Source organism: Sus scrofa, chromosome 4 (genome assembly GCF_000003025.6).
Source record: "Sus scrofa isolate TJ Tabasco breed Duroc chromosome 4, Sscrofa11.1, whole genome shotgun sequence".
NCBI lineage: Eukaryota > Metazoa > Chordata > Mammalia > Artiodactyla > Suidae > Sus > Sus scrofa.
The window spans coordinates 2,679,667-2,705,704 of NC_010446.5; the positions used below are offsets into that span (position 1 = coordinate 2,679,667).

At 48.2% G+C, this 26,038-nt stretch overlaps 1 protein-coding gene across 18 annotated transcripts in view; it reads left to right on the top strand.

Annotated features, from left to right (window-relative positions):
- Nucleotides 1–26,038, top strand: part of PTK2 (protein tyrosine kinase 2) — a 239,455-nt gene that overhangs the window by 23,061 nt on the left and 190,356 nt on the right. For 14 of the 18 annotated variants that reach the window (XM_021088851.1, XM_021088844.1, XM_021088849.1 and 11 more), the window contains one exon: nt 7,650–7,732. The exons of the other annotated variants lie outside the window; for them this stretch is intronic. The gene's annotated coding sequence lies outside the window, so the exon portion shown is untranslated. The remainder of the gene's footprint in view (nt 1–7,649; nt 7,733–26,038) is intronic. 18 annotated transcript variants of the gene reach the window in all.

Here is a 26,038-nt window from a genome sequence, read left to right on the forward strand (position 1 = left end):
TTTGCTCAGAAAACAGCAGCCACTCTAGACATTTTTAAAATATAGGACTTATAGCCCATCACTGCTGTTGGAGGGGCTGGCAAGGTGGAAGGTCAAGGAGGCAGCTGTTACAGTGAGTGCCTCCCTGGAGCTGGAATCAACAGTGATCTCCACGGCTGAAGCCACTGCTGTCGATCTCAGGGGTTGAGGCAGGTGGCTCCTGGTGTCTCTACGGAGCCACTGGGATTTCTCAGTGGAAGTCACTCTAGGTCTTGGCTGCTGAAGCTGATGAATTCTCTTTTTCTCCCCATGTGTCTACTGCAACTGTGCTTGTGCCCCCAGTCGCCTCCAGAATATTTTGTCTTTCATCTCACCAATCTTGTGCGAGTGCCTCTCGTTAATTACCTCCTGCCTGGGTTGGAGCAGAAAGGGATTTGGGGAAATGTGGTTCTGGCCTCTCCTCTGGGATGCATGTGAGAGGGTATAAGGTGGTGGCTGTGATGCAGAGCTGTCAGCGGTCGGTCCAGCCCAGCAGCCAGGCAACTGGTCTGAACTAGAGAAACACATTTTAAGTAGTTAGTGTGGAGACAGCCTTTGAAGTGAGCTGGCCTGTGTGTGTGTGTCGGCGGGGTTGGGGGGCGGTAAGCATATCTAAGAGGAGAAGGGACAGAGCCTCCAGGGTCTCTAGAGTTGCCTTGGGTAGTGAGGAGGGCGAAGCCCCTGTGAGCTTGAGAAGCTGGCATCCTGGAAGCCAGGAGGAGGGCAGTGGGAGTGGTCAGCTCTTGTTAGTTGCTGCCCAGAGGTCAGGTGAGGCCTGAGTCCTGACCACTGGATTGAGCAGTTTGGCGATTTTGGTGATCTGGGATAGAGAAGTTTCTGTGGAGTGGTGGGGGCCAAAGCCAATAGGTTTAAGAGATTAAAAAGATTGTGTGATGTTGAGTATATTGGGTGTATGCTTGTTTATAGGGTTATTTGTGTAATAGCTGCTTTAAAGGTTTTCTGGGTTTCATTGCAGTATTGACTTACTTTGATTTTCTTTTCCTTTGGGAATCAGAGCTTCCCTGTTCTAACTGTGCTGAATGAGCCTGGGGTGGTGTGTCCTCCACATTTAGGATGTTATGTTAGGGACTCTCTGTCCTATTTAAATCTGCTAATGTGGTGGTTGGAGTACTGGTCTCTGTTCCTAATCCACCTGCAGTTATAATGTTTACTTTTCGTTAAATAGCTTTTGCAGTTGTTCTGTCCAGGTTGCCGTCTCCTGGAGAGACAGGGCGGAGTGTGCTTTACTCTTCCTTACCCAGACCTGGGCCCTTCACTTGGCAAACTGCTTCCATTGCACAAGAAATGAATGGTCTCTGGTTTCAGCTGGGCCATTAGTGTCCAAACGACTGTCCCTTGATGGGTCAGCACCTCCCAGGAGGTGCTGCTTCTAATTATGTTTTGAATTTGGTTCATAGAGCCTTCTTTTGGTGTCTCTCTCAGGTAGACAAAATTAGCCTCATATGTGCCATGATAGCCATTAGTTCTCCTGAGCATGATTGAAGGGTTGTCTTGTCTTGAATATATTAACTGTGCCTACTCATTGATTTGAGTAGAATCGTGTTACTCTAATGCCTTTAAGCCTTTTGCACAGTAGAATTTTCTATGGGTGTTATTTACAATGCAGAACAGAGCAGCGGTTAAGAGCATGGACTTTGGCAGATTTTACTCTGAATCTCAGATCTGATCCTTGTTCCCTGTGTGATGGTGACCAGGTTACTTAGGCTCTGTTTCCTCATCTAAGTGACGATTACCGTAATTTTTTAATAAATGTGATATAACGTAGTTCTTAGTACATGGCCAGTCAAGAAATAAAAACTTGCTTTTTAGGGCCAGAATCAACCTGTGTTCAGCAAATACAGTTCCTAACAATGTAGCTATTTGTGTGTGTGTGTGTGTGTAAATCTGAAAGCTAATCTTTATCATTCCCCTGGTTTAGTTAGTTGATCATTTTGTCTAAGAACTGGAAATAGTTTATATTTGTCATTTACTCTGAGACATAGCAGGCAGTCTGTTGTTAGTGTTGGCATGTGGAGCGGGGATTGAACCTGTGCCACAGCTGTCACTCCAGCCACAGCAGTGACAATGCCGGATCCGTAACCTGCTGAGCCACCAGGGAACTCCAGTGTTGTTGTTGTTAATAATGGTTTTTCAGAATTTAGTAACCTTCCTGCTTCTTTTTCTTTCCTTCTTTCTTTTTTTTAATGTATTCACTTAGTCAGTAGCTTAGTGTCAGGTGGAAGGCAGACCTGGTACTAAGTCCTGGCACTGAGATGCCTGAGACTCAGCATCCCCACCTAGGAGCAGCTCCCAGTCTAGGATTAGAATTATTTTCGCCTAGAAAATTACTTTGAAGCATAAAGAAGCTTTTGTTTTCCCAGATGGTTTTCATAATCATATTCACATTCTTTATATATTTTTGGTTTTTCAGAAAGTATAGTTTTTTTGAGAACACAGGTTGCATCTTGCCTAAGTACAGAAACTGTTGGTAGACTGAGCTTAGAGGAAGAGCAGTCTATGTGAAGAGGTTGTATATTTCAGACATTGGAGACCTTCACAATTAAATTGTTATAGGATTGTGGGTTAAAAAATAGTGGCTTGGGGGAGTTCCCGTCATGGCGCAGTGGTTAACGAATCCGACCAGGAACCATGAGGTTGTGGGTTCGGTCCCTGCCCTTGCTCAGTGGGTTAACGATCCGGCGTTGCCGTGAGCTGTGGTGTAGGTTGCAGACGTGGCTCACATCCCGCGTTGCTGTGGCTCTGGTGTAGGCTAGTGGCTACAGCTCTGATTCGACCCCTAGCCTGGGAACCTCCATATGCCACGGGAGCGGCCCAAGAAATAGCAAAAGACAAAAGACAAAAAAAAAAAAAAAAAAAAATAGTGGCTTGGGCTTCGTTAAGAAGTTATCAAACAAATTATTTTTTTCAGGAGCTCAGTCTACATGCTTAATGCAAGACAGATTATCTTATAATTTGTCAGTATGTCATATTGAATGTCAGCTTTAGGAAATGCTTGCTTTGGAAAGCCCGGGTCGTATTCATGTTTTAACAATAATGTTATCTGGTTAATTTGCGGACCCAGAATAGCGTCATGATTTTAAGAGTGCTGATAAGCTGGTGTTTGAGGCCCTGATCTCTCTCTGGCTTGCTGTGCGACCTTGAAAAATTCCTTAATTTCTAGAAGGTGTAGCTTTCTTATATGTAGAATGGGAACAGTGATAGTGAGCAGTTAGGGCTGCGAGGACTAAGGAGCTAGTACTTATTAAGCTGGCGGGAGAGAGTCTGCCCCTTGTGTGATGATTGGGGTTTCACAGATGGGTGTTAGAAAGCAGCCACGCTAGATCATGCGTTGAAATGGGCACACTGTCAGCAAGGCGATGGGAGGAAATCTTTTACATGCTAATGAAACACAGGTTTAGAGTGTGTGGCTGGTGGGCAGTTTGAGTTTGCATGTTAGAAAGGGAAAGAGGTTGAGCGTCGCCTGGTTGTTTATTTACATCGATCTTAAAACCCACCATTCATGCCAGAAAGGTAGAGAATATACACATTACAAATATCTTCAGGGACCTGACAGTGTATTTCACTGTGTAATGAGACAAGTTTAGTTTGTCTTCATCTGTCTGGAGCAAGAGATTTTATTTAAGCATTTTAATTATACAGTCTCTGTTTGAACTAGTTCAAATTTTTATGCTTACATTTTATCAGTTTTGCAGTTAAAATGCATAGCTTCATATTCTTAATAAAGATAGAATGGGCCATTGGATAAGTAGCAGTGCTGGAACACAGCTTGCGCTAAGTTGCCCACTGCTAACATGGCAGGCAAGCTGGCCTTCTGATGATGAGATGGGATGTTGTAACTCACGTGAATTCTCCTTTTTTTTTTCCTCAGGGCCGCACCCACGGCTTATGGAAGTTCCCAGGCTAGAGGCCTAATCGGAGCTGTGCTGCTAGCCTGCACCACAGCCACAGCAACTCAGGATCCAAGCTGCATCTGCGACTACACCATAGCTCACGGCAACGCCAGATCCTCAACCCACTGATCGAGGCCAGGGATCGACCCAGAGTCCTCATGGATACTAGTCTTATTCGTTTCCCCTTTGCCACAACGGGAGCTCCCAAATTCTTAAACTACAAAATGACGCACAGAGTGCTTATAAGGCACTCAAAAGCCAGTGTGTCCACTCATTTATTTGTTCATTGTCGTTCATGCATCAGGCACATGTTTATTGATTACGCGCTCTGTGTTTGGTACAGTGTCTACTCCTGGCACACCGTGATGAACAAAACCAGACCTGGGGAGTACCTGGGCTGTTGTGCCTTTCACAGCAAGGAGAAGAAAGCCAGTTGCAAGAGACTTGCTTTCCGATTTATACTCCTAATGGGAAAGAGGCAAAAAAAGAAAAAGGGAAAAAGCAGAGGGCCTCCAGAGAGCACACGTTACTTACCGACTGCGACTAAAGGGAGTTTTTCTGACCTTCAGTTTGGGTTTATTTGGCATTGCTGTTTAACCTCTTTATCTGGCCTGTAGGTCCTGAGGCTGTAGTTATCCCGAGAATCTTGTTGTTTGAGTGGAGGGAGAGACTGACAGGTCAAGTCAGATTTAACCAGATCCGCTCTAGCGTGTTAAATTGGAAGCCACATCACAAGGGTCCCTGGTTCACTGATGTGCATTCCAGTGCCCAGTACCATCCAGAGGTCCCTCTGCCGAGTGACAGAATGACAGGCAGACTGCAGGAGAGGGGCGGGACTCCTACCAGGTGGCATGTGGTTCAGCCAGGATCCAGGTGGAGGGGCCGGCCAATGGCATAGAGGTGTGAGGGAGGGCATGGGTTGTTCAGAAACGGGAGGTAGTTTAATTTTGCTGGCGTGTGGGCTTCGTAGGAGGCGGTGTTGAAAGATGTTAAGACTCTGGAGATTAGGCTGGGCTCATCAGTGAGGCCCTGACAGGTCATAACGTGCGGGAAACCAGAGTCCCTACTGCCAGTTGACACTTGGCGTATCGCACAGTGCCTGCCTGTCAGAAGGCATCAGCGGATCTCAGGGCCCGTGTCCGTTAGTGATAGCTGGACGATTGAAATTCCGTAAGCCACTGGTGAACTCTCGATCTTTTGGGGAGATGGGGAAGTAGGACAAATACTTGTCTTCTCAGGAGTAAAAATAGCTTGAACTCTTAAGGGGCAAGCAAAGCTGTGTACCCTTGACTTCTAGTTCCCTGGAAGAATGCCAGGCATGTAGCATCGACACTTAGTACGGGAAAAAGTGCGGCAAGAGCCCTGCTTTTGTGAGCTCTATTCTAGCAGTCATTATACTCGGTCCTAAAGGTGACGGGTGAGAAGAGGCCCTTCCCATCTGAGGGCGGACGGGTTCAGATCGGACCAGAGAGACCTGCGGGGCAGTGGGGAGGGGATTCATCTCCTTGGACCCCTCCGTCCCCCACACTCTTCGATCTTTTTATACCTGCTGCTTATTTCCCATACGTCCCCTGGCTTTGCAGCACCCGTTGCACAGGGTCCGACACGCGGACTCATTTCTTCTTCGCGCTCTCTTTCTGGGTGGTTTCCTGGAGCTCTGTGCTCTCTTCATTCCTGAGCCGGCTGCCCCTTACGCCTTGTCGTGTGGGCCGTTGCTTGGCTCCCGTCCTTTGGCTCCTCTCCAGAGTTGGGTTTCGTGTTTGTGGAGCCTCTTGCCTCTGTCTTTCCGGGCTGACGTCTCTGTTTGGTGGAGCACACCATCCTGGGGTTGGTTGCTCTAGAAGGACAGTCCATGGTTTGGGGCAGGCTGGAGCCGACTTCCGCAGACTCCTGTCTTGCACCGGGCTGCTCCGACGGTCCCCTCCTGACACACAGCTCCCATCCTGGAAGACACCCTCGTCCCTTCGCTGAGGCTTGTGTTTTCCCATGACCTCCCCCTATTTTGTTATAGGTCGGATGCTTTAGAGGTAGAAGGTCTGAGGGTGAGTGCAGTTGAGAACAGGTTGGTGATGTGACTGGTTCGAGTTCCGTGCTGGCGTCGTCCTGTTCCATTGCACCAGGGCTCCATATTGCTGGTCTTCAGTTGAGAAGTTTATTTTAATGCCTTATTCTTTGTGTGTAACTTCCCCCCTCCCATCTCTGTAAGCGTGTAGGAACTTTAAAATATGTCCAAGTCTTTTGAAATGTCATGATGTGTGGGTCTGTGTTCATCTGCTGTTCTGTGTATTCAGTGGGGCCCTTCATTCTAGCAGTTGTATTCCTTAGTTCTGGGGAAATGTTTTGGAGTCACCGTGCTGAAGATTTTCTCCTTTCTGTTTTCTTCTTTCTTTCTGGAAGTCTTGCTACCCGCAGCCTGGCTCTCCGAGACAAGTTCTGTGGTTTTCTCCACTTCGACTCCAGGGTGCTTTTCTTCCTTCCTCCCTCCCTTTCTTTTTTATTCTACTTTCTGGGAGACGTCTTCAGTTTCACTTAACCATTTTCTTGAGCTTTTTTTGTTTCTGTTTTCAGGTTCTTTAATATCCAAGAGCTCTTTTTTTGCTGTTTTTTTTTTTTTTTTTTAGAGAGCATTCTATTTTTATTGATTGTAGCGTCTTCTTATCTCTAGGTTTTTGATAATTGGTGTAGTTTTTCTTTCCTTCCTTGCTCCCCCCTCCACCTCTCCTTCTGTCTGACATGGGAGGGGCCTTTGGATTTTTACATCAGGATATTCTGGGTGGGCCATTTGTTGGGGGAATCCCCAGTGTTGATATCTTTAGGTCTTTCTTCTTGGGCTGATCAGATTCCCCAAGAAGATTCTGCAGTTTCTTTACTGTAGAATTCTGACCACAGGATTCTGGGAGCCGGGTGGGTGGGGAGCTGGGGAATTCACCATTTAGTTGTGTACAGTGGTTAAGTCGGCTGGGCAGGGGGACTTTGGTCCAGAGACACTCTGCCTTTGCCAGGGAATGACTGTCCAATCTCCTGTCAGAGACGGGCCGCACTTGGACGCCTGCACCCTAAACAGCCTCACCTGCACCTCTGCGTGTGGGTCTCTGCCTTTCTTGCCCCCAGGCTGTGTGCACTGATGCGGCCAGTTCTGAGCCAGCCAGGACACTGCCGTGTAGATGGAATTGGGCTTCGCTTTTTCCACTGCTGGCTCGGGATCCGGCTTTCTTGGCCTGCCGCGTCCTTTACTCTGCTTCCAGTCTTTTGTAGTTTCTCCGTATGCCAAGTTTTTTCCTCTCTTTTCCTATTGTTTTGGTCTTTCTCTTCTACTTGAGAAGGATTTCTCACAGCTTCCAGAATTCTCTTCCTTTTTCTACTTTCACTTCTGCCTGAGCTATGTTTTGTTTTTTAAATTTTTCGTGTCTCTTTAGTACAATATCGTATACTAAACTTAGTGTAATTTAGAGGATGAAATAGATGTATATATTGTAGGTGGTCTTACCCTGAGCTTATTAGCTGTCTTTGTGCTATATTAATTTATGCTTCTTGATAGGTAGTAACAGTCTTCAGTTTTTCACATGGGATGTCGGTTTAAAGAAGGGGACTTGATATCCTGTTACCCCTCATTCCAGGTCTGGCACAGCGTGCGTGGTGGATAACGAAGCCGATTGTGAGGGGGGGACCTGTACAGTTTTGGAAAGGTGTTTTTCATGTGCGTGTGGTCTTTCCTCCCAGGTTCTCCTTGACTGCTATGGGAAGACGAGGGAGAAACTAGCATCCTTTGACTTCCTCACAGAGTTATGCTGGACCTCTGAACTGTGAGTCTCCCTGTCTCCCACACTTGTGTCTTGGTGTTTTGTTTTGTTTTGATTTTTCTTTTAGCTGTCTTAGGGTTTCTTTGACATGCGGTAGAAATAAACAGAAGTGACTTTGGCAGAGTAGGTGAGAGTAGTGCCGTAGTGTGTAGGTGCTCTGGGTGTATTTTTGCTGAGGTAGACAGTATAATAATAATAGTGGTTAACAGTAACAGTAAGAACAGCACCTGCTTTGGCTCAGTGCTCGCTCCCTTCCCGACAGCTGCTCATTGGGTCCTGGCAGTAACCCTGTGAGCGAGGGCTCTCCTCTCCCTCTTTCACGTTTTCATAACCAGATACAGAGAGGTGAAAGGCCACCAGGCTCAGTCAGTGCAAAGCTGGGATTTAGACTCTGCCTTGTGTTCTTTAGTCTGGTACCTGATTCTCACAGGCTCTGGATCCAGGTGGCGGCTTAGCTACTTACTAACTACCGAAACCTAACTTTCTCATCCAGCAAAGGGTGTTACCATAGCCCCTGCCAGGGTGGTGAGAGATGCTCAGAGCTCACAAATGTTAGCAGTTATCACTTGGCGGGATTTTTCCCATTTTAATGAGAAGAAAAACTGAGCTCCAGAGAATTTGAGTTCTTTGTATATTTGTTAATTTGTAACTTTGGAACTTGTCCCGTGCTCCAGAGCCGGGAAGTCTTTCCCACTTTGTCCGCTCTTTCTGGTCAGTCTGGTGGTAAATGGAGGGCAGGTGGTAGGAAGCAGAGTGATAAAGCTCCCTGGGTATTGCCACTGGCGGGCATTGTGTTCACCATGCCTTCTGTCGGTGAAAGCGTCTTGAACTTGAACTTCATGGATTCAGTTCATGACAGTTTACAACTATGTGGAATTTCCCTCTGGCCAGTGTCCTCGTGAATGTGTTTTCATTGCCTCCGGAGGGTCAGCTCATTTTCTTCCTTTGTTCTTTTTCTTCCCAAGTCCCCTTCTATTCCTACAGAGGCTTGGTATTAGGGACGGGAAATTATGTCATGCAGTTTCAATTTCCTAGCAAGGCCGGAAGCCCTCCTCCTGTTTTTCCAATTCCCCTGCTTTTTGTTGGCTGCGAGCAGAGCCCGCTCTGTGTGGCTGTGCTGGGCGGGATTATGTCGTGAGGTCACAGCCCAGCTACTCCCACCCCTGTTTCACTCCCTCCTGGTCCAGATTATGTTTCTCCCTCTAACTGTAACGTTTATTTGGATGCTGCGCTGTTTCTGAGAATCTTTGAGGGCAAAGATTTTATTTCACCTCTATCCATAGATGATTTTCACTAAATGCTGAATGAAGAAATAAAGAGGCAGAATATCAAGTATAGCTTTTCAGCACCATTAGTTCTTAGATGTCTCATCTTGGTACAGCACAGACAGTGACACGAGGGGGCAATATTGAGTGAAGTTACACAGCATCTTTCTTCTTGAGAGAATGTGCGCTGGGAGGCAGGACTGACAGGAGGTGGTGAGATGACAGGCCAGTCCTGAAGAGCCAGGAGCCTCTTTACTGGCTTGGGGGAACTTTTAGCACCAGGACATAATCTGCTGCTTCTGGTTTGCGTTCCCCCCCCGCCCCCGTATTTGAAAATGTTTAAAAGCAGAAGAACCAGTGTTCCTATAATCGTTTTCCCCAGCTCCAGACGAATGGTCAGACCACAGGAGTAAGTCTGGCTTCCCCCAGAGTGGACCCGGTTCTGTGATGCCGCGAGCCAGGCCCTGGGGCTACCTGAGTGCCCTCCTGGCCCCTGCAGGATGGGTCTGCTGCTGAAGCTGCTTTGCCAAAGTTGGTTCTTGGTTTTAGGGTGTTGCCTTATAAGGTAGAAATGTGGGGTGGAGCTGTTTTACAACTGTAATTCTAGGAACATGAAGGAAAAGTTTTGGGGGCGTTGAGTTACTGGAATATGTATGGAGCTCATTTTCAGGGTTAATGGGTTGTGGGAAAGTGGTAGGCACAAAGGAAGACTGCCTTGAGGTCCTTCTGAAAACCCCTGTTTTGTGAATGAAGACATCTTTCAAGCATCAGGGCAGCTGAGTACAACTGAGATAGATTGGGCTCTGAGGTCCTGAGGCTGTTTACTCAGAAAAGAAAATTTCTTTTTTCGTGCCTAGAATTCCAGACACAGTCCGAGGTGTAGAAACTTTCCATTGGAACAGGGTGGGCCTGGCTCATGTTCTCAAGCCGTGCAGATTTTCTCGGGGGCGCAGAGAATACCTTCATGTCAGCTGGTTACTGCCCCCGGGGGGCTTCCTGGCGGTGGTGATGCCCACAGTGAACCCCGGGGGAGGAGCTTGTGCGGCCTGGTGTTCAGGAGATCAGGGGGAAGTGTTCACTGCAGAGCAGCGTCCGGAGGCAGGAAAGCTTGGTGTTTGGGCATCTTTGCGTGTACTTTAGTTAGAGCGGTGATTGCAAGCTGGGGAAAGTGTTTACAAGTGAAGCTAGAGGGTGGTCTGGCCAGGAGTAGGTGCTTTATCCTGAGGGCAGTGGGGAAGGACTAAAGGGTGGATTTTTATTAATGCAATTAAAAATCAAGATAGATGTGTTACCTGAGATGGGATGAAAATCAGGGATTTCCCGTCCTCCCGACCCAGTTCCACCCTCTAGCGCCACGCTCTCCATTCCAGACTTTCTGACAGCGACCCCTAAACACTGTATTCTGGGTTAAGCCTTGTCGATTGAGACTTCAGTTTTAAGTGATTGGTTGGTTTTCTGGTGTGGGAGGTAAGGGCTGAGCCTGGTAGGGTCTCGCTGTGCTCCCGTCGTGGGGGTGTGTGTGTAAGTAGAAGTCCTGCTCTGATTTCAGTGATATCCTTTTGGTTGGTCGTTGATTTTTGCCAGTATCCAGACTCCTTTGTTCGTGAAATAAAGATAGTAATGCCTCAGACGTGGGCTCTTCCTCCTTGTTCCCACTTGGCTCTCTGTCCTTTGTCATGCTTACGTGTTTTTGTCATTACTTTTAATTGTAAGGTTTTTTGGTTTGTATTCTATCTTCAGCCCGAACCAAGTGTTCTAGGGGCAGCTCATGGGTTGAGCTCTGAAAGTTAGAAGTCAAGTATTTTGTTGTTTTTAATTTTAGGAGTTGTTTCGTGAATCTGATCCGTTTTTCATAAGAACCTGCTCTTTCGGATCCACAGATTCTTCCACATGTGCTCAGAGCATCTTTACGTGTTTAGGTTTTCTGCAGCTTTCCCAACTCAGCTCTTTCTTCCAAGGCCACCTCATCTTGTTGTTTATCTTGGTAATTATTTTTCTTTCATACAGGTGGTATTCCTTGTATGTCTGGCGATCTGTGCTGGTCTGTAAATAAATATGAAATGAGGACTAGCTACTTCTCTGAGTTGGATCTGTTCTCTGATGGGTTCAGAACTGGAGCTTCGGAGCACTTTAAGCTGTGGGCCCCAAGTGGCGAGAATGAGGGAGCTTTCCTCGAAGCATGTCAGCTCTGTGTTTGTAGAGCACTGCCTCTGGGAGTCTGTGCACTGGGTTATCGGCTGGTGTGGGAGGGCTGGGTGCTGCCCTTCATCATGCCCTCCAGGTCCACCTGCTGCCTCCCACCTGGGCCTCCTTCCGCACTTGCTCTGGGCCGAGGCTGCTCTGCGTTCACACCGCATGGGCATCTCTCTTCTTAACGCCAGGTGGACATGTGTTGAGGTCTCATCTGTTCGTGGCTCTTTCTCCTGTTTTCTTTGTTACAGTTTTATCATTTTTTTCTTCCATACTCTTGTTTCCCCAAAGTCTTTCAAAGAAAGAAGGCCGTTTTGGACAACCAAGGTCACTGAGAGGTCTAAGAGGTGGGCTGGAACTGCCTTGTGGTGGGCTCAGGACAGTCCTGGTCAGGCGGGCCTGGGGTCGCACCTTGGCGCTGCCACTGTTAACTGTGGAACTTTGGACAAAAGGTTTTCCTTTTCTGTTCCTCAGTTTCCTCATTGTTTTCAGCAAATGCTTTTTGAGTCCCTGCTGTGTTTGTAGCAAGAGAATTGGGGGGAGGGCAGTCGAGGTAGTTCTCTCTCTTTTTCTTTTTTTGGCTATATCCACGGCATGTAGAAGTTCCCAGGCCAGGGACTGAACTTGTGCCACAGCAGTGACAATGCCCAATCCTTAACCAAAGGCCACCAGGGAACTCCTCAGTGAGCAGAAAAGGCAGGCTAAGGTTGGAGATTGGATGCTGGTGGAGGAGGCTTGAAATTGCGTGGGGAGAGCCGAGCAGGAAAAGGCCCATCTGGGAGGGTGTGGCTCGGCTGGGGGCGACAGTTAAGGTAGAAAGCCCGAGTTTTGACATTATGAGACTTCTGCCTTGTGCGAGCTTGCAGAAGCCCAGGTATGGTCTGGGAGGAGTCCAGTGTTTGTATTGACTGTGTGTTGGTTTTTTCCCAGGTTGTTTAGTGGAAGTACAATGGGAGTTGGCAAAGATTTGTAAAAGGTTGATTGAAACTGTGGACATATCAATTCAATTTGAGAAGTATTTGTTGAGCTTCTGCTAAGTGTCAGACGTGGTTCTAATTGCTTTGGGTAGGTACGTCAGTACACAAAATATAAAGGTTTCTGTTCTGTAGCTTATGTGACTAAGCAGAGAAGCAGGTGATAGCATATAATAACTAAGTTTTAAAATATACTCAAGGTGGGAAGTGTGATGGGAAGAAAGCGTGCCATGGCATGAGTGGGTTTGGCTTGGGAACTGTCACAACAGGCGTCACTGCCAAGGTGAGGTTGGGGCCAGGCGTGTGGGGATGAGCGTGCCAGCCAGCCTCTGGGGGAAGGAGTGCTCTAGCCGAGGGAGTAGCCAGTGCTCGGGGGGAAGGAGGAGGCCAACGTGGCTGAAGGGGGATAACGGAGGGCAGAGGTGAGAGGTGACGAGGGTGGACCAGAGAGCGTGGGCCTCACCGCACAGGCCTTAGGAGGGGCTGGGCCGTCGCCAGGGGGTGAGAGCCGCTGTGTCGAGCCACAGGATTCCTTTTAGGTTTCACAGGCGGCCACGTGGCAATGGACAGTGGACGTGGGCAAGAGGAGGAGGAGGAGGCCCCTGGGGCTGTGAGAGAGCCGCGCGCAGCAGGGGTGCCCTGGATTGGGGTCGTAATGCTGGATTCAAGGGGGTGGGAAGCCTGGGGGCCCTGGGAGCATTTGGAAGGTAGAGCTAACGGGATTTGCTGACAGGTTGGAGGAGGAGTACGAGGAGCACGAGAGGCGTTGGGCCTGGGTGCCGAGAAGGAGCTTGGTTGAGGGAGCAGATGAGGAGGCCACTCTTAGGCATTTTCAGGTTTGGGCTGTCTGTTAGGGATCCAAGTAGAAATGTCACGTGGGCAGTTGGAAATAGGAATTTGGACCTTGGAAGAGAAGTCTGAGCTGGAAGTGGACGTGAAAGCCAGGTGACAGTGTGTGATCACAGAGCGTGTGGGTGGCGAGAGGAGAGGCCAGCCAGAGGCCAGGCCTCGGGTCACTCTGCCGTCAAGTGGTTGAGGACAGGAGTGAGCAGTGTGTGAGGGACACCGGAAGTCTTGGCTTCTAGAAAGAGCGAAAGAAAGTGGTTCGGGAAGAATGTGATCGGTCCAGTCAGACGGAGCGGAAAGGCCTTGGGTGAGGATGGAGGTGTGACCTTTGGATGGCACAACTTGGAAAGCATTTTGTGCTGTTCGCAAGAGGTGAGAGTGACGTCCTGATTGAAAGTCATGAGACAAAGATCGTGCCGGGGTGACTTGGGTCTAAAGCTGTCCTCGCCACCGTCACATGCCCGTTCCAGGTGAGCCGCAGGTGCTGAACAGCCCAGCCAGGCGGTAAGGTCGACGGCCTTCTTTCCACCTGCAGGTGAGGAAACTAAGGTTCAGGGGTGGCAGTGCTTTCTCTAGAACACGTAGCCGGCCAGTGTCCGAGCTGGGACTGCGTCTCCCTGACCTGCGTCAGGCAGCTGCTCTGCCTCCTGAGAGCTTGGAGGTGGACCCACGGCGGGTGCCCACCCTTAACTTCCTCAGAGACTTTTCAGAGAAGAAAAGAGAAAAATAGCATTTTTTAAAAAAGTCTTAGAAAAACTCTTGTATACTGCTTGAAGTGCTTTTATTAGAGATTCTTTTTTTTTTTTTTTTTGTCTTTTTGCTATTTCTTGGGCCGCTCCTGCGGCATATGGAGGTTCCCAGGCTAGGGGTCCAATCGGAGCTCTAGCCACTGGCCTACGCCAGAGCCACAGCAACGCGGGATCCGAGCTGTGTCTGCGACCTACACCACAGCCCACGGCAACGCCGGATCGTTAACCCACTGAGCAAGGGCAGGGACCGAACCCGAAACCTCATGGTTCCTAGTCGGATTCGTTAACCACTGCACCATGACGGGAACTCCTTTTTTTTTTTTTTTCTTAGTTAGAAATGTCGCTCTGTCAAAGGGTGGCTCGTGTGTGTGGTTCAGAAGTAATGCAGTGCTGAAAGGTTCATGTGGAGGGCAGCGGGCTCCTGCCTGCTCTCTGCCTTCCACCCCCAGAGGCACCTGGAATCATCTGCTTTAGCTGCTGAGCATGTATATCCAGTTAGCATTCATATCCTGTTTCCTAACAGTCAAGAGTCATTGAGGTATCAATCTTAGAGAAAGTCACTTTCAACCTCACTCTATAGTTAAATCACAATTTTTGGATAGACCCATGTTTTAGTTTTTAATTGCTTTTGACTTTGTAAACACTGCTCACTGTTGAGCCAATGAACAGCGTGATTACATTCCCTTCAAGGTTTTGTTTTTCTGCTTTCTTGGACTTATAATTGCTACATTTTCCCTGTTTTTTTTTGCTTTTGCTTTTTAGGGCAGCACCCACGGCATATGGAGATTCCCAGCTAGGGGTCTAATCTGAGCTACAGCTGCCAGCCTACACCATAGCCCCAGCAATGCAGGATCCGAGCCACGTCTGTGACCTACACCACAGTTCATGGCAATGTCAGATCCCCAACCCACTGAGTAAAGCCAGGGATTGGGCCTGCAACCCCATGGTTCCTAGTCAGATGTTTCTGCTGTGCCACGATTGGAACTGCGCTTCACATTCTTAGGTCTAGCTAAGAGCTCTCACCTTCTCTGCTCGCTCTGTAAGTAAGGCTGATCCAGTATTCTCTCTGCCCTTCCCCTGACCCCGCTGCCGGGCCCGCTTCACCTGGATAGATTGGTTGCCCAGCCTGCTGGGGGTGGTGCCGGCTTGAAGAAGAGGGCAGATGGGCAGGAGCGGGAGATACGGTAGCAGGTGCCCACTGAGAAGAGTGTGGTGGGAAGTTCAGAGCCAGGGAGAATCTTCTTGGGGAGCATGCAGGGAGAGATAAAAAGGGCTGGCTGTGGCTGGGGAAGGGCGTTCTGGGTGGAGAAGGCCTGAAAGTAAGCATAGAGCCGGACCTAGCTTGTACATAGATTGTGCACATTAACCTAGCTACAGGCCGCGCCCTTCAGAGAGTTAACCAGCCTTATGGGAGGTGTGACATCCAGGTTGGTAAACATCTGTTGTGAGTTTTTAATGTTGTCTTAAAACCCGAGTTTAGGAGGTATCAGGACATTTGAGTCCAAGCGATAATCTTAAAATGTTGATTTCATGTTGATTCATGGAAGAATCCTTATAGAACACCTGCCACAAAACTTACTAAAATTGGCATCCGCTGTCTAAAGCCATCATTGGTGCTAGACTGTGCTGAAGCACCGCTCTGGTTGTCAGGACATTTAAGAAGCTCCTCTGCACTTGGTTGCACTGGGGACATGGCCAGCAGGCGGTTGGAAACATCTTTGAGGCGTGCGAGCGTGACTTTCGTCTGTATGGTGCAGTGAGCGCGCCCTGGAGGAGGGCAAGCCCTTCGTGACAAGGTGGTGCGAGACCAAGGGTGACTGGATTGGGTCCTTTTGAAAAGAAGCATCCCTGTGTTTGCAGTACTGAGGCACAGTCGTAAGAGATAAGGTCCCCAAAGACCTGGGTGACTGCCAGCTGCAGGACCTCTTCTGTCGATGCCGGGCAGTCTGGGTGTGGTCGGACGGTTCTCTGTGTTTCGCTCAACGGGTCCCCTGTGTGTGGTGCCTGCCGTGTGAGGTGTCACTTTCATACTCAAAGCTTTGTGGGGAGCACACGCTTATCTTGCCCGTCCTACCTGTGGTTCAGGAATTTGGGGTGAAGAAGGTGATCAGAACCATAACAGCTGCCGTTTGTCTGTCAGTCGTTGTGTGAGTGAGACTTAATTTTTTAGTGGTAATTCGCTGAGGTAGCACTTGCTATTCCCGGTTTCTAGATGAGAAACTGGACTTAGAGAAGGTGAGAAATTGCAAGAAATGGGGGGCAAGGAAGAACTTTTGTACCCTGTGGAGGCCCCATGGGGTCCCGCTCAGTTTCGGTTTCCTGGGGAAGTTCTTTTGTGTCCCTTGGTGCTCTCAGCCCCTGCCCGCCCCCCACCCACCCCCGTCCCCCGGACCACCGCTGTTTTTCTTCACGTCACTTTGGCCTGTTGGGGGATTTCGTGTCTGTGCAAGAGTCCAGTGTGTGTGACCGTGTAGGGCATTTTATGGGCTGTCGTTGAGGGCCCCGTGTGGTAGTGTGTGAATGTTCCTTGATGTCGCTGCTTAGTCTTTCACTGATGAGTCTGTCCTGTCTGTCCGTCCGTCCTCTCTTGATAAAACCCCTTCATTTTGAAAGGAAGTTTTGCTGCGGGTGGAGCTCCGGGAGGGCAGTGTCCACTTTGCTCATGCGAAACGTGCTGTCCGTCATCTTCCGGCTCCTCGTGCAGGTTTCGGAGACGTGTTTTCTGTGCCTCTTTCGTCTCTATTGCACTGCCTTGCAGGTGCAGCTCACTCAGCTTCCCACGCTGGACACTGCCTCTACTCCACTTCCCGGGGCGGCCGTGCTCCGCGTGGAGTCCCCGCCTTCTGTTCCGTGGTGCGGGGTTGCTTCCAGCCGGCCCCGGAGGGTGCAGGTGGAGCTCCCTGGAGTGTTTCCTCCTTGGGGGTCGCAGTCCTGCCCATTGTCTCAAGAGCTGACCAAAGGTGTTTCCTGGATTTGGTCCGTTTTCTGTTTGTTTCCCACAGAGGCATTCTCCGTCGTGGTTAATACCCTTCCTGGCTGGAGTGGGCATCCTGAGGTCAGTGCTTTTTAATGGCAGACAGTTCACGTGTTAAACTTTCTGGAAAACAATATGGTGAAATTGTATTTGTTTTAGCTTCGCCACTGCTTTTACTGTCTACGAAATCTCAGGTAATTTCCATTTTAACAGAGGGAAGGAAGTCTATGTTTTGGCAAAACTTTGATTTTCGTTACTTTGTTATTAAATTGGTATCTGATATTTGGTTTATTCTGCATTGTATTTAATGCAGCATAGCGTTTCTTGCCTGGTTTATGAAATGCTGTGTTTTTTGTCATGAATGTAACCGTTAAGCCCAGCTCCTTCAAGCAAGTCAGCTTCTCCCAGTCCCTTATCCACCTGTCGGAGTACGTGGGTCTGTGTGAACAGTGGGTGTGGCTGGGCCCCGCGAGTGAGCGTGGAGGCCGGGGAAACGTGGCAGGGTTTGCACGTCTTTGGCCAGCACAGTGCTGAGCGTCTGCTGTGACCCGGCCCTGTGCGCTGTACTCTTGGAGGTCATTTTCCCCCTCTGATCTTTCGGATGATTTGTTGGAGATTTGCATTATTTTTGGCTCTTCTTCTAGTTTTTGATGTAAATTTTAGTAACCCAATTTCTCCCTTTTTTAAAAAAAACTTTGTTAATTTGTGAAGTTGAAATTATTATCAATAGAACTGTTAGTATAGTGCATTAATCACAGTAATTCTTCATTATGTAAACCTCTATGAAATGTCATGTCATAAAATCAATAACTGTGTACAAGTGACAGCTGCTTTGAAATACAGAAGCCAGGGAGAATAACGACTTGGGGTTGTGTATATGACATTTACTCAGAACCTCTGTCACATAGGTTAGGACAAACTCTGGAATGAGGGGTGAAGGTGGCTTTTAGGCACCACAGCCAGGCTGCTTTAACTGGGACCTAACTGGGACAGATGTGGGCCTCCTCAAATGATAGGCCTGTTCTGGACCTGCGCTGTCGATGAAGGCTACCTGTTGAGTTTACGTGGAAACGTCCGCCTTAGATGTACCCTCTTTTGATGGACTAGGGCAGATGAGGCTTGGTCAGTCTCGGAGCTGAATTTTCACCGGGCAGTACATACGTCAGCAGTGGTGTGTTGGAGAAAGATGTGATCACTTGTGTGCTTAATTTTGTCATAATCTATTATAAATTTCTTTTTCTTTTCTTTTCTTTTTTTTGTCTTTTTGCCATTTCTTGGGCCGCTCTCGCGGCACATGGAGGCTCCCAGGCTAGGGGTCGAATCAGAGCTGTAGCCGCCGGCCTACGCCAGAGCCACAGCAACGCGGGATCCAAGCCGCGTCTGCGACCTACACCACAGCTCACGACAATGCCGGATCCTTCACCCACTGAGCAAGGCCAGGGACCAAACCCGCAACCTCATGGTTTCTCGTTGGATTCGTTAACCACTGTGCCACGACGGGAACTCCTATTATAAATTTCTTGAATAAAACTTTTGAATTAGTGAATATATAAAAGATATTTTACTTAGGAAAAATGCATTCTCTTGAGTCTGACTTTTCATCTTTAGAGTTAAATCTTTAGATGTAAATGTCAGCATAGACTTGTGTTTATTAGGCACTGAAGGTAGTTTTCTATTGCGCATACGTCTGGAAGATTGCCGAAAATATATCCTCCTTTCCCGTTGCTCCCAAAGCCCGCCTTTTCCCCTCTCCTTACTTTTACTCAGGCGAGAAGACTTGAAAGGGGAAAGGGCAGGGGTAGCTTTTTATGCAGAATGTTCTGCCTTTGAAGATGGGGTCCGTTCCTACATGGATTTTATCTGGAAGAGGCGGATAAAAGCATGGCCAGCGTCTGCATGGCATTTGCCCAGGAACCATGAAGGCCGTTTTTATTTAGGACGCATCGTGGCTGCTGTCGGGAATTCACCCAGACGGCGAGTGCAGGGTCCGGCTGAGCTGCAGCCAGCACGCCTCGTGACATGCTTGCTTTCTGCGGTGTCCGACTCCGTGTGAGGGAGACAGAAGGTGGCTCTCACTGTAGGTTGTGGTGGACGTGCCCAAGGAGGAGAGCGTATCTTGTCTTAGGTGGCCGTCGGAGTGCAGTGGGGACAGCTGAGTTTGAGAACATTATTAAGGAGATTGGCGAGGAGGGGCCAAGAAGGCGGAATGAGGGACTCAGGCTTGCCTCCTGTCACGAAAACACCCAAGTCACAACCAACTGCTGAACCACCATTGACAGAAAAGACTGGAAACTGCCCCAAAGGAATTCTCTACCCTAACGACAGAGAAGGAGCTGCAAGGAGATGGTAGGAGGGGCACTTTACCGACATAATCAAACTCCTGTCCTCCGGGTGGGCGACCTACAGACTGGAAAACAACTGTATCGCAGAGGGTCCCCCTCGGGGGCGAGCATTCCGAACCCCAGGTCAGGGTCCCAGCCTGGGGGTCCCGCACTCGGAGGAGGAGCCCCCAGAGCATCTGGCGCCGCAGGCCAGTGGAGCCTGCGTGCGGAGCTCCTCAGGACAGGGACCAGCCTGGCGTCTGGGTCAGACCTACCTGCCGTCTTAGAGGGTCTCCTGGGAGAGCAGGGGCGGCTGTCCCTCGCGGTGGGGCAGGAGATGAGAGACAGAGGCCCTGGGGATAATCAAGGCAGGAGCTCCCTGGAGGTTGTCAAATTGGAAATGAGACCTGGCCCCACCCAAGAGCCTGCAGACTCCAGTGCTGGACCACCTCAGGCCGAACAGCCGACGGGGTGGAAACACAGCCCCACTCATTGCCGACAGGCTGCCTAAACCCTGCTGCCTCTAAACACAGCCCTTGACAGGGCCCTCTCCCCCAGCCAAGCCCCGCCCTCCAGTGCGTGCACATGGCCCTCCATCTGGAAGCCGGCACAAGCCCTTCGTGCCCTGGGACCAGCCTCACCCACCAGGAGGCCGATCACCAGAAGCCAGAGGGGCTACAGCCCTGCAGCTGTTGAACAGAGACCGCAGAGAAAGCCAGACAAAAAGAGACGGCAGAGAAGCGTGTTCCAGAGAAGGAACAGGACAGGAGTGAGATTGCAGTGAGTATGTTTAGTCAACTGCTGTATGGAAAACTCATACTGTAGTGAGTATGGGTTGTACCTTTGAGGTCGTGCGGAAACAGCTGTGAATGTACTTCATATATTTTGGGACCTGGGGTATGCGGTTACATTTTACATGAAACCCTGCAGGTGGAAATGCGGTTATTTTTGTGTTCTCTTTTATTCTTGTTGGGTTAATTCACATTTCTATTGTTTACTTAAATGTAGTATTTGATTTCTATAAAAAGCTTGGGAAATATACATCAGGAAATTCCTGTGCTCAGAGGTTGTTCTTAGGTGGTAATTCAAGGGTGCCAATGAAGGAATATGCTTTAAGCCACTTTTAATTATATCCAGACTTTATATGTATTTATAGAAAACATTAAAAGGGCACTCATAATTTAAATGCACTTTATATGTACATATTCATTTTGTAACTTTATTTTCAGCAAAATCAGGTTTGGAGATGCTTAAATCCATAGCTGAAATAAATGACAGTTTCTCCAAGAAATAAGTATAGAAGTGTGCCATAATGATTATAAAAAGAAGACTCAAGGACTTTAAAGTATTTTCGCAGTTTCTTGGACTTTCTTCTTCATTGCAGAATAGAAGTCAAGTGGATTTTTAAAAAATGTGCAAATCAGCTCCTGTATTATAGGAGGTCCATGTTGCTATACTTTATAATTAGGTCTTGTTTTGTTTTTCCTATGGTCAGATTTAAGGTGTTTTCACTTATTGCTGTTAGTTACCTTTTCATCTGTTTTCAGTGTTTAAGTTTTCTGTTTTCGAATGGACAACCTTATTATCTGTAGGTGCATGGAGAGGTCATATCCCGAAAGAGCAGTAGTCAGTTCCCGTCGTGGCGCAGTGGTTAACGAATCCGACTGGGAACCATGAGGTTGCGGGTTCGATCCCTGCCCTTGCTCAGTGGGTTGACGATCCGGCGTTGCCGTGACCTGTGGTGTAGGTCGAAGACGCAGCTCGTATCCCGTGTTGCTGTGACTGTGGTGGAGGCTGGTGGCTACAGGTCTGATTAGACCCCTAGCCTGGGAACCTCCATGTGCCGAGGGAGTGGCCCAGAAAAGGCAAAAAGACCAAAAAAAAAAAAAAAGAGAGAGAGAAAAGAAAAGAGCAGTAGTCAATATAATGGTTTTATTTAATTAACTGAAAGCAGTTTTTTTTCCCTAAAAGATTATCTTTTTAAGAAGTTAAAGAAAAGTTCTTTAGAATATCTTGTATCTTATCAGATTAAAGAGCTGCAGGTAAAAGTAATTTTTTAGATTTATAATTTTCGTGGGACATAAGTTGAAAATTTTATATCCTGTTTCACATATACACACACACTTATGACTGTTTTTAAAATGCAGTACCAAAGGGCTAAGGACTGTGGGAATATTGTGTTTTGAGATGCTTCTTTTCCTTTACTTGTGGAGGTGTACAAAAGCCCAGGTTTGCAAATTAGCTTCAGGCCGTCCTTGAAGTGAATTGATCTTTTTTTTTAGGTTGGCTACAGGTCCCCTGGAATGTGAGAGCTGGAGGCGGGAAGATCCCTTTGCCTCTGTCTTTGGTGGGGTCTCTGTAATACCGGGGGCGCTTCCTCCCCAGTCTGTCCCGTTACGCATTGTGGCCTCGGGTCTGCTGAGTGCATCGCACCACTCTGATTTTTATCTGTAGACAGCTCTCCTCTCGACCTCGTTTCCTGCCAGTAGTTCTACCACAAGAATCAGCAAACCCCACAGATGGAGGCTTTTCTTCCTCTCTCCCAAAGACATAGTTGTTAAATATTTGTGGGTACATCCTGCTTGCATATATCCCTATCCTTGTGCACCTGTGACACATGGAGATTCCCAGGCAAGGGGTCCAGTGGGAGCTACAGCTGCCGGCCTGCGCCACAGCCGCAGCAACGCCAGATCCGAGCCATGTCTGCGACCTACACGGCAGTTCATGGCAATGCGGATCCTTAACCCACTGAGCAAGGCCAGGGATCGAACCTGCAACCTCATTTCTGCTGTGCCATGACAGGAACTCCAAATTCTTTTATTTTTTTATTTATCCATTTTTTATTTACTTATTTATTTTTAGGGCTGCACCTGCAGCAGATGGAGGTTCCCAGGCTAGGGTAGCCAGGGATCAAACCCTTGTCTTCATTGGAGTTCCCGTCGTGGCGCAGTGGAAACAAATCTGACTAGGAACCATGAGCCATTCCTGGCCTCGCTCAGTGCTCAGTGGGTTAAGGATCCAGTGTTGCGGCGAGCTGTGGTGTAGGTCACAGAGGCGGCTGGGATCCCGAGTTGCTGTGGCTGTGGTGTAGGCTGGCAGCTATAGCTCCGATTTGACCCCTAGCCTGGGAACCTCCATATGCCACGGGAGCAGCCCTAAACAAAACAAAACAAAACAGCCCCCCCAAAACAAAAGAAACAAACCCATGTCCTTATGGATACTAGTTGGGTTCACTGCTGCTGAGCCACAATGGGAACTCCAAATAACTGAAATTAATTCCAGTAATAAATATCATAATTCTTTGATCTGATCTGGTTTAAAATGATGAGAAATTAAAGATAAATTCCCAATTCCTCCCACCCCAAACCTTGTACCATCAGTCGTCCCTCTCCATTCCTCCGTGGCCCCAGTCCTAGGCAGCCACCAGTCTTTGTGGCTTCCTACAGATTCGCCTGTCCTGGACCTCCGTGCAGAAAGCGTCGTGCGGTAGCTGGTCTTTAGGTGGGGCTTCCTTGGCTTAGCTTCATCCGTGTTGCGGTCTGTGTTGGTCCCACTCCGGTTATTGCTGAGTAATGTTCGGGAGGAAATCCACGGCCTCGGCTCTCATGTTTGCAGCCTGCCAAAACCGTTCCTGTTTTTCCGTCCTCTGGCCGCAGTTTCCTATGCATGCGGAGCCCGGATTCTCAGCCTCCTCCTTGTTCGCAGGATGGGCAAATAAACACCGAAAAAGCCGCTGAAGGAGATCGGCTCAGCCTTGTGGTTCTTCACCCTCTGAAGTTATAGCCCCTCTTGTTCGCGCTGCCGTAGCAGCTCTTCAATTGTTGTGTTTTATGCACTTCTCTTGTTTTCTGGAGGAAATGCTGTTCTACTGCCAGCTGTTGCTTCTCTCTTGGATTCAGAAATCTCAAAAAGGGGGGAAGGAGGAACCTTTTAATAAGTTAGTATGTACAGTCTCTCCTCCTGTAGCTGTCACGCCCTGACTGTGTGGCTTGTCGTGTGAGTCATTGCTGCTGTTACTCTAGATCTTTGGACCGAAATAGAAGGATTTCTGCTGTGTCCTAGGAGGAGCAAATATCCGTCATCAAGCATGGATTTTGCTCACATGTTTTTAGGGCTTGCCCCCTTCACAGTCAGACATTTATGGATTGAGGAGCTTGCCGCCCTGTGAGGACAGGATCATTATTACCCATTTTTCCTTTTGCCCCAGTGCTGTTCGTGTTCTGTCTTGACTTCCACTTACTTTGGCTGTAATTTGCTAATCTTTTGCTTATTTGCTAAGAAATATGGAAGGCATATGGAAGTTCCCAGGTTAGGGTTCAAATCGGAGCTAAAGCTGCTGGCCTACACCACAGCCACAGCAACGCGGGATCTGAGCCATGTCTGTGACCTACACCACAGCTCACGGCAACACCAGATCCCTAACCCACTGAGTGAGGCCAGGGATCAAACCTGCATCCTCATGGATACTGGTCCGATTCGTTTTCTGCTGTGCCACAACAGGAACTCCCCCCCCCTTTTTTTTAAATGAGAGATTTATTTACTGGGGGTGAGTCTCTGCACCAGCACAGAAGATGCAAAGTGATGCACTCGTGATGGAGTGCTCCCACAGCTCTGTATGTTACGGTATTTAGTTCTAACAACTGTGAGAGGTAGCCTCCGTTCTGAACTTAGTTTAATTGATGAGAAAACCAAGTCAGAGAGAGGTTAAAAAGAGCCGCCCCAGTTGCATATCGAGTGTGTGGCAGAGTTGGGATTCAAGGGATATTGGAAGTACACTGAATGGACGACATCCGGCTTTCAGTTTTAACGGAGTGGAAACGATGAAGCGATTTGGGCTTTAGAGTCACGTGTGGCTTTGACTTTTACAGGCCGATCTTATCCCAGATTCTTTACCTCTGTGAGCCGGTTTCCTTTGTCTGGAAAATGGTGCTGCCAGTGATTATCGCCAAGTTTATTAGGGGATTAATTTTTTAAGCCATGTGGAGGCCCTGGTACCGTGTTGGCCAGTATCACGCGTGCTGGGGCAGTATACAGCCTAGTCAAGAACCGGTTGTCTCTCTCTCCTGCCTCGTGCTCTCTCTCTCTGGACCTTTCCCCTTTTCCCCCTAGTCTGTGGAAGTAGCCACTGTTGTATCATGCGTGCAGATGTGTTATGAAATGGAAGTGAGATTCACTCTTAAAGTTATTTTAACATTTTAAAAATGTTTTTTGTTGAGGGTAAACAAAAAACACATAGCAAAATTTACTGTCTTTGGCTCTAGACACCTAGTCTAGTTCAGTGGTGTTAAGTACATCCACATTGTCGGGAAATACAGATCTCCAGGATTTACCTTGCAGCCCGGAAACCCTGCACCCTCTCCCTTCTCCCCAGCTCCCGTCAGCTGCCGTTCTGCATTCTGCTCCTACGAGGGTGACTGTTTTAGATACTGCAAATAGCGGAGTCATCCTGTATTTGTGCTTGTTGCGCTTGGGTGAATCACAGGATTTCCTTCCTCTCAATGGCTGAGTGATACTCCACTGTAATGTGGTCACCTCACTTTAGTTATCCACTCAGCCGTCACTGAACACCTCTTGACTGCTGGGAAGAGCTGCTGTGAACATAGGCATACACATTTCTTCGAGACCCTGCTTCCAGTTCTTTTGGATGTGGAATTCCCAGAGTGGGATTGTTAGATCAGATGATGGGATGTTTTGAGGTGTGTCCAGAGTCTTCCGTAGCAGTCGCACCGTTTGACGTGCCCGCCAGTGCGGCTCGAGAGCTCCACTTCTCCTCATCTTTGCCAACACTCGTTATTTTCATATTTTTTTTTAAAAAAAGTAATCGTGCTAATAGATGTGAGGTTGGTTTTAATGACGTTTATTTTTATTTATTTATTTTTTATGGCTGCACCTGTGGCATATGGAGCTTCCTGGGCCAGGGACTGAATCTGAGCCACAGCTGTGACATCTTAGCTGCAGCAATGCCAGATCCATTAACCTGTTGCTGCTGGGCTGGGGCTTGAACCTGCCCCTCTGTGGCGACCCAAGCCACTGCAGCAGATTCTTAACCCACTGTGCCACAGTGGGAACTCTTAATAATGTTTTTTAATGATAAAAAAAATTTAAGTAGAATTGGAAGTGACTCCATTAAGTTTCTTGCTAAGAATAATGTCTCTTGGTACCAGTGTGACAAGACCAAAATCATAGAGGAGGGAAATTGACAAAGAAAACCCACCACTACGTGGCTGTGCTTGGGAAGAAGAGAAGCCACCTTATTTGTGTCTCCTACTCAGAATGTGACTGGGGTAAGGAATGACCCCTCTGTACTGGGGGCTTCTAGTATTTCTTGCTTACGGATTGTAGAGTCACACTGTAGAAGCAGTCTCCTTTTCAGGCACGGAGGGATGGGTTAAAATGCAGCTGTTGAAGAGGGTGTAGTTTGTAGTAGAGACTCACACTCACCACCAGGGGTCCCCCTGCCCCAGCACACCCTCGGACTATAGCTGTGTGGCCGCAGCTGCACAGCCTGGTTGTAAGGGACCCCAGCGGTCTTCTCTGCCTCAGTTATTGAACGTGGGAAGCTGTCCTTTGATACTGTTGCTATTTGCCAAATAAGGTGAGTGATCTGACCATGGATAAGTTGGATTGACAGGGTAAAAAAAAATGAATGTCAAGGAAATGATGAAGCAAGTTGTATATGCATGTTTGATAAAATGTAAGTTTCAAAGTTGATTTGAAGTTTTTTTTTTTTGTCTGCCCCCCAACATACGGAGTTCCAGGGCCAGGGATCAGATTTGAGCCACAGATGCGACCAAAGCTGCAGCTGAGGCAACGCCAGATCCTTAACCCACTGTGCTGGGCAGGGGATCAAACCTGTGTCCCAGTGCTCCCAAGATGCTGCCCCTGATCCCATTATGCCACAGCAGGAACTCTGATTTGAACAGTTTTTTTGCTTTATTTTATTATTGTTTATTTTAAATGCAATTTAAACAGTTTTAACATTAAATAAAT